Consider the following 9,525-nt stretch of genomic DNA (forward strand, 5'->3'; position numbering starts at 1 on the left):
TAGATACTTGTACGTGGGGAAAAGTAAGCCTTGTTATACATGGACAGATCAGGTTCACCGGAATAGAACACACGAGTGAACAGCCCCCGGATCAACCCCTTATCAAATTCACACGGTGTTGGAACCCCGGTTAGTATCAATCCAATAACAATAACAGATCTCAGATCTGTGTATTATCGATTAATACCTTAATAATAGATCTAGCTCATAATTACGTATGATTAAGTGTTATATATGTTTATGTATTATCAGTATATATGTATTAGTGATTGTATAATATTAGGATGAAGATTGAGAAAGGATTTTTACAGGGTTTCGTTAATTAACTCTCAAAACTTAAATTAAAACGTGAACAGTGTTCACTATATATAGAAGATAGGTCTGGTTCGCTAACATTCCCTAGCGAGCCAGACACTACTTCGTTACATACATCAATAACTCAAATAACTTAACGAAACACCCCCTGATTCGTTAACATCCCCTAACGAATTAGGAGGGAATAAACTTTAGTCTTAGTTCGCCACACAGTCTTAGCGAACTAGACAATACATTTAACGAACTAGAGAAAAACTTAAATATTTATTACATTAAACATAAAACAAAAACATTAACGATCATTACAAAGACTCAAGACGCAAAACCGTGCACTAACAGACACCCCCTCGTCTTGAGCTCTTTGTCTTTAAGTTACTTGAAGCGCTTGGACTGCCAGTCTCTGCAACTATGAATTCCGTTTTCATGACAAACACGCACAACGCGCTAGAATTGCATAGCCAGGTCGTAGTCTTTATTGCGCTCGATCAGAATCTGTTTCCTGTGTAGTACGTCATTGTCGGTCTCTGATAAATTAACCAACCACATCGGGTCGATTATCTTGATAAGCTCAGTCTTCAGACCTTTACCAAGTACAATGACGGCCTCGCCAGTACGATTGTCATAGTACCAACGGTTAAATGAGAGATGCATGTGTTGAGGCATCGTCTTCACAGGAACCCGCTTCATCGTCTTCGGCGGCTTTACCTTAAGAACAAGTTTCCTCCAGCCAGTCCTCGGATCAATCTCATCAATCCGTTTACGTCTCAGAACCTGGGGCTTGAAGAACTTGAAGCCATGATTGACCTCGAACAGTAAGTGTTAATGAAACCACTCAGTTGTCTGGTAGCTACCACGATTGATAAATGGACGACGCGCAAGGGTACAAACATCCCACCGCGGTAATGTCAGAACGTCCATTATCGTTTCGTAGTACTGAATCCCCTTCTCCCATTTAATTATGCATACTTTAAGCTCGGAATCATAAAGCCATGAAACGATATCACCATGTACCTTAGATACCGTCTTAAAGGAAGTCACTTGGTTTTCTTTGACCCAAGCTGCAGCTATGTCTTTTCGTTCTTGATCAGCAAATCGATACGCCTTGATAATTTTACCCGCTGCTTTGTAGTTGAACCACTTAGCAATATCAGCATCAGTTGGGTTCTCAATTGATCTGAACCGAGTGTCCACAACCTTCTTTCCCTTAGAAGTCTTTTCCAAATCATCTTCAGCCGCTTTAACCGTCTGTTCATCAAATACCGGAGCACCTTGATCAACGTTTGTGTGTTGAAACAAGTCTGGATACTCTTCAGTGGTTACATCTTCCATATAACATCCTCGTCTTCATAAACAAAGTCCGTATTCATTTGAATTGACGGATCATCCGATATACCTTCCTCATTCACCACCTCGAAGTCTGGCTCAGTCTCTAACACAGTCAAATGTTCGTCATTTAACCCAAGCAGTATAGAAATCTGTTCCCGTGTCAGAGACTTATCAACAAACTCACCAACCTCTATCTAATCCCTGTTCACCACGCTTTTAACCACCCCCAATCCATCCACAAATATCACAGTGTTAGCCGCAATCATCTCAATAGGCTTAGCAGCAGTTGGATCCTGATACACAATAATCTGTTTACCCGAGTCCTCACCACTACTTGTACCAGCACCGGAAGATGAGCCGTGCGTTTGTTTAGGCTCACCTCCTGCACCAGACTCGTCAGGATCTTGATCATCATTTTTTAGTTTCTTTAGGGCATCCTCTTTGCAGGTCAGCTGCAGGATTAGATCCTCTTGTTCTTTCATTTTCACCTCCTAAGACTCAACAATCGCACGTAGTGCTTTAGTCTCTTTTTGGCAAAAAGAAATATAACTCATCATACGTCTTTGATTCTCCATAAGTCGTTCCTGATTCTGACGGTCAGCTGCCATTTGGTTTTCATACAAATGAAGAAGATTTAATAGCATCTCTATCTGACAGTTCGGTGGCAGATTGTACAATGAGGGATGAACTGGTTGGATTGGTCCCTGAGGCCTAGTGATTCTCAGAAAAGAAACATCACTTGGAGGAGGAGGAGGAGGAGGAGGAGGAGGAGGACGGGGAGGCCTCATAGATGGTGTTGGAGGTACAGTCGACAGAGTATCAGGAGGCCTTGGTATTTCAGATAATGACATTTGTGGAATTAAACCAAGCCTTTCATGAGATACTAACGTTGTTGTCAATGTAAGCATCGGAGTGCTAGTAGTAGGCGGCACTACCGAGCGTTGAGGAGTTTATTGACGAGGGGGTGGCACACCAATAATTACCCCTGTCCCTGCTGACACACGTCTCTTCTTAGATGGCTCTCCAGTTGCCACCGCTTTCCCTTTTCTCTTTCGTTCTTGTTGAGCTGCAATGGTGGCAGCTAATGCAGCATTAACTGCATCTTGTTCTCCTGAAAAGCAGCATCACCAGCTCTACCATCACCATCATTTCCATCATCATTCCCATCATCATTGTTCCCACCTTCTCCCCCTTCACGCTCTGAATCCGAATTGTCATGGATCCAGCGTTCATTAGGAGGACATTCATAATTCGGATTAATTATATGGCCAATCATTCGTTTATCAGCTGGCTTCTCCTTTCTATAAACCAATATTCTATGTACAGTATCAGCTTTCATGTGTTCCATAGGAAGCACATCATTCACCTGTGTTTGATCAATAACTAAATTGGGAATTAAGTCTTGAATGATCAGTTGTAGGAAGCGAGGATACATTAAAAATTTCTTCTTTTGAAGTGTTTGCTGAACTTGATCTTTCAGATGATCATATACTAGCTCAGAGTAGTTGAATGGCTTGTTGAGGATAAGTGAAACAAAAGCTGATTGCACACTGCTTCTACATTCGTCAAATCCACCACGACGACCACTCATACAATGAATTAAAACATGAAGAAGATACTTGTATGGTGGGCATAATCCGTTCTTGTTCAACATAGATTTATCAATATCACCACCATACCGTAGACGAGTAAACAAACCCTTGATCAACTGCTTGTCAAATTCACTCGGGTTGTCGTCATTGTCACCAAATTGAAGCACACGGCGACGAACCACTCCCACATCAATTGTAATAACAGTTTGATTAATCGTGGCTCTAATATGATTCTCCACCTAAACAACCTCAGCAGTATCCCAAAACTGCCTAATAATACTCAGAGACACTTTAGGTCGAGCAGTGATTGCATAACGTATCGCTGAGCATCTTAAGAATGCTAACATGTCTCCGAACACATCAACCTCAGCAATATCTTGATCAATATACGCACAGATGTTGTGTTTTGTGTCATATGGTAATAGAATAACATCCTCCTGTTGAACTTGAGGTGGTTGCTCTTGTGGTGGTTGTTCTTGTTGCCCTTGATCAGCAACCGGTGGATCTTGATTTACTTGATCAGCCATTTTTACTGTATAAAATTTAGAACAGTATGAGTAATATGAAGAAATAATACAATGTGTCGTGTGTAATTAATGTATTTACACGTTTAGACGGTTGAAATAATTTATTTAATTCAAAAGGTAATTAATTTTAATAAATAATTAAAAATAAATGTCATTCGTGTGATTATCACTCTGATTCGTTACCATCCAGTAACGAATCAAGTGAGTCGCTATCATGTAAATAGATTAACGAAGTAGACACAGCGAATTAACTATAAATGACATTTATTGTTGATTAACTAACACACGGGTTGTCCATATTATCAAAAAAACGTAATACCCGTCTGATAACCCCAGGTGTGATGACAATAGGTTTGTTGTTGACCTCAGCAATGACCTGTTTCTCGGATTCAACATAACGAGCTGAGTTCCAGAATGGTCGTCCGATGCTGAATTGAACCGTAGGATTAGCAGTAACAGCATAGCTAATACGAGATCGCCGTATAAAAGCTAGCATATCCCCGAAAATATCTTCATCAGCTAAATTTGTCCCGACAAAGAACATATGTTATGATTCTTGTCAAACGGAAATAACGGAGGTTCCAGCTCTTGAGGTTGTTGTACGGGTTGTTGCTTAGCCACAGGAACTTCCTTGACAACTTCGTCAGCCATAACTGAGAATACATAAACACGAGAATTAGTAAAAACCCCAAACAGGTAAATAATATAAATTATTTAAAAGTATAATTCAAAATTTTCAAAATAATACTAAGTGTGATTCGTTAAAAATTCTTGATTGATTCGTTATAAAGAATTAGATACTTCGTTATAACGAATTGCTTAATTCGTTGTATATGCAAGACCACGAATTAGGCATAACGAATCACCCACAAAGGAATAACGAATTAAGGAACGAATGAAGGGTAATTCATTATCAAAACACACGAAGGAAGTGATTCGTTAATTCATTCATAACGAATTGGACAAGAATGAGTGTCCATATAACGAATCGACACCAATAATTAAGAACTTTGACTATACGGAGTCCAAGTCAAAATTGATATGAACCTAGAAAGTCAAACATGCAAACTCAGATCCAATTACACATATTAGACGATGTAATGATCTATAATGACTATGAATCGACTCGGAAACACATCGATAATCAACCTGTAGTGCCCATTTTGGTTAAATCTGAGTATAACATAGGTTTATTAAGTTTTATGTTTATAAGTTAAAACCGATAAGATAATCAACTAATTAACCACCTAAACATTCATATCTTTTGAAAAAATTGATTGCTTTATGATCGGGAACACCTTATGTATCTTAATTGATGATCAAATTAGGGTTTAGTGAAGGTCGGCTTTTCTGAAAAATTTGGGTAAAGGTTTGCTTAAGGAAGAAGAAAAAGGTTTTGAACGAATGAGGTGATTCGTTTTCAACTGTTCATTATATATGAAGAATCAGCACACATCCCAAGACAACAAATCAGCTGATTCGTTAATTCAAAATTAACGAAATACCTAAATCGTTATCTCAGTCATAATACGTGGTAACGAATGAGTAATTCGTTAAAACTTATCACGAATTAATTACGAACTACTGGTACTTCGTGCTTCATTCGTTATATGTCAAATGATAAATGAGGTCATTCGTTACAAAGTGACATAAACGAATTAAATATAACGCATTAGAGTAATTCGTTACCCTCATGATCCTCATTCGTTATCCAGACAGATAACGAATGGACATTAAATTAAAATTTAAAACCTTTTCAACTTAATTTAAAAGAATTAAATAATCGATTAAATAAAGAATTGAATAAATGCATCGAAATCCGTGTCCCGATGAAACTTTACCTTACGAATCTCACCCAACATGGTAAAATGTAATCCCTTAACGTGTTTTACGCTAAAAAACACATAACTTTATTAACTTAAAAATATTTAAATAATATGTAAAAATAAATAAAAATAAGAAAATCTTTTTGGTAAATTTTGTTTTTGTTTATAATATTTACATTTAAACCCGAAAAGCAAACGTAAGTGGAAAACAAAATATTTTTGTATTTTTTTTATATTTTATAAAAGCAGTAGTGTTTTTGTGAGTTTAAGCAGATAATCATATTGACCAAGTTGCCCTTCCATCGCAGTTTTACATTTCAGCGTTATTATGACTGGCGTTAAGCCGGTCATTGATATTGTTGTTCACTTAAATCTTATAACAAATTTTCAAGCATTTTTGTGATATGATTAAATGTTTAATTAGAGCACAGAATATCAGAAACTAGCATTTTTGTGATATGATTAAATGTTTAATTAGAGCACAGAATATCAGAAACTATCAGCCTCAAATATTGGTTTTAGTTTAATTTGATTTTTACCTTATCACCCCAACTTGACTTAAACCATTATATTGCCGATCAAAATTTTAGAATTTATAGATAATTTTGAGCAATGCACTAAGTTTCCTTTACTTTGAGTTAATATGCACGAGTCCGTTTCTTACTGGTATTGAGACGCGCGCAAGGGAGGAACAAATGTATGACTAACAGCGGATTTTGATCAAGTTGGTAATTTAATTTGTACGATGTACAGCAGTGATCAAGTTTAATGACTTTGGGTTTTCTCTAAAAGCTTTTGAAATATTCATGCTTATGAATACCCAGATGATTAAGTCGCAAAAAGACTCACAGTGTCCAGAATCCCAATGCTTTTTATTTGCTTTATTAATATTTTTGGTGATCAGACAAATATAAATCTTAAGTATGATAGGCTATTACATTTCTACCATCATTACCGAGATTGTCGGTAGAGACTAACACCCCTATCAATTTGGCGTTTCTATTTGTGTATATCACATTAACGGCTTGATTAAGACCTATCAATGCACCAATGCAATTAAGCACTCATCCTTTTAAGCTTATTTCTTTGTGGATATGGGACTAGATGATCAATGTACTATCATTTTCTCTTTTTGCTTCAAAACTCATTTTTGAGGAGCATAAAAATAAATTCAATCGCCCCAGTCACTTTTAGCGTATAGATTAATGACTATCCTATTAATCTACAAGTAGATAATAGTACTAAAACATGCAAGCATGTTCCCCAAACTTAAATAACCGACGTAATTTTCAGCGAGAGAAATAAATAAAAACGCACAACAGTTGCCCCAACTACTTTCCATTATCAGGTAAATAGCTATCTCGAACATTTATGAGTAAATATCAGGACCAAACATATACAAGTATATGTCCTTCAAATATGAGTAAATGGAATTATTTTAAGCGAAAGTATGCAAAAATCTTTTTGGTTTTTCTCTGTACATACTTAAAAACACAATCTTTTTGTCTTTTCGGATATTTCAATATAAACAAAAAGCACAATCTTTTTGAATTCTCAAGTTTTCAATGTTTTTGAAATTTTTCAAAATATTTTAAAAGCAAAAACCACAATATTTTGTATTTTTCACCAAAAATTGTTTTTTAATGTTTTTAGATTTTCTCTATTCAAACAAAAAGCACAATCTTTTTGAGTTTTCAAGTTTTCAATGTTGTTGGAATTTTCCATTTTCACCCCCAAAAATCACAACATAATAAGGAAGAAAATAAAATAAACAAAAGAAAAATAAAGATAATCATCCTTATTTCAGGATATCAGCAAGTGTTTTTAGATCGTTTAGATCAAGAAAAAAGTTAAAACGAGTTTTGTCAAATGCTTTGGTAAACAGGTCAGCGCGTTGAAAATCCGTGTGCACTTTTTAATATCAATTAACTTCTTTTAAAAACAATCACGAATGAAATGATATCGAATCGCAATACGCTTTGTTTTTGAATGTTGCCTAGGATTTATGGTGATACTGATGGCAGCATAGTTATCAATTAAAATTGGAGTAGTAAGAAACTTCAAACCGTAGTCGCGCATATGTTGTTGGATCCATAGAACCTGTGAACATCAACTCGAGGCTGCCACGTATTCTGCCTCAGTGGTTGAAGTGGAGACCGTTGTCTGCTTCTTACACAGCTAAGAAACAAGCTGGCTTCCTAAAAATTGACAACCCGCCGTAATCGATTTGAAATTGATCTTGCATCCTCCATAATAAGAATTGGAAAACGTAGTGAGTTCAAAGCTATCGTCCTTGGGACACCATAACCCGATGTCAGGATTACCCCTCAAATAGTGAAGTATACATTTAACCGCCGCCAATTGAGTCACTAGGGGACTTGATTGGTACCTAGCACACAAACAAACAACAAACATTATATCAGAATGAGAAGCAGTATTCATAGCCTCGTTCCATGATTGAACAAGAAGCTTAGAATCTGCTAGCATTGTTCTTGCAGCTTCAATCAACGTTTTGTTCTTTCTTTCAGCCAACCCATTCTGTTGCGGTACATAAGGAGCATTATATTCTCGATGAATTCCTTTATGTATGCAAAATAAATCCAATACATTGTTCTTAAACTCCGTATCGTTATCACTTCGAATACGTCTCACTTTTAATTTACACAGTGATTCGATCTTCGTGATTAGATTTTGAATCAGAATTGGTGTTTGATATTTTGAAATCATAAGTAGCACCCAAGAATATCTTGAATAGTCATCAGTGACAACTAAACAATACCAGTCACCAGCAATACTCGCACGATTCACAGGACCGAACAAATCCATATGAAGTCGTTCTAGTGGAGTATCAATGGTAATGATTAACTTAGAAGGGTGTGAATTCTTCTTCTGTTTCCCCTTGATACAAGAAAGACAGTGGTCAGATAACTTAAAACGTTTCAAATAAACACCATCAACCAGGTCATTTGCCATTAAATAAATCATCTTCCTGACAAGAATATCACCCATTCTTTTGTTCCAAAGAATCAAGTCTTTTTCTATTGCCTTAGAAACAAACACGTTTCGGCAGAAGTAGATAACTTAGAAGTCATGTTAATACATAAATATCATTTGATCGAGGAGATCGCATAACTACCATATCCTCAGGAATGACGTATCCTGGTTTCAGTATTATGCACTCCTTATCAGTAAATACGGTTGTGTACTTCTTATCACAAATTTGTGACACACTCAACATATTGTGATCAACTTTGTCACATTAATTAACTTTCTCAAATGTTACGTCCATTTGACACATCACCTTCTTTTGTGATCATTTGTAACATCCTGAAATTTCTAAAATAATATTTAATATATAATTTGCGTCAGGTGAAATAATTGAGTTAGTGGAATAATAATAATAATAATAATAATAATAATAATAATAATAATAATAATAAAAATAATAATAAAGATGAAAGGATATGTAGGCTTTTTAGATGGAATTAGTTATGGACTTGGAATAAAAGATGGATTAAAGAGATGGGTATGGACCTTAGGTCCATGGGATTAAGTGAGTATAAATACTCCCTTAAACCTCCCTAAAACCCTAAATCCTCATTTCCACATTTCCATAATTATCTACACACTCAAACACACACAAATAAACCCTCTCTTGAAGCCGTGAGCTAGAGAGAAAGGATCCAAGGCCAAACCAAGCTAAATATTGATAGATCTTGGATATTTAAGCAAGATACAAGATAACCAAGCTAAACCATAACCTAAAAAACGTTCAAAGGTACGCTCTTGATCTTTAAATTTTATGTTTTTATGAACGGTTAACCATGAAACTTAAACGTAGAGTAGATCGGGTATAAACGAACCATAAAGTAGCAAACTTGATGTTAAAATGGATTTAACGAACCTACGGTTATGAATGGCTCATTTAAAGAAACCCTA

The sequence above is a fragment of the Bidens hawaiensis genome, unplaced genomic scaffold (assembly GCF_021521415.1).
Source record: "Bidens hawaiensis isolate Kalapana, Puna unplaced genomic scaffold, B.hawaiensis_p1.1 tig00003393_1, whole genome shotgun sequence".
Classification (NCBI taxonomy): Eukaryota; Viridiplantae; Streptophyta; class Magnoliopsida; order Asterales; family Asteraceae; genus Bidens; species Bidens hawaiensis.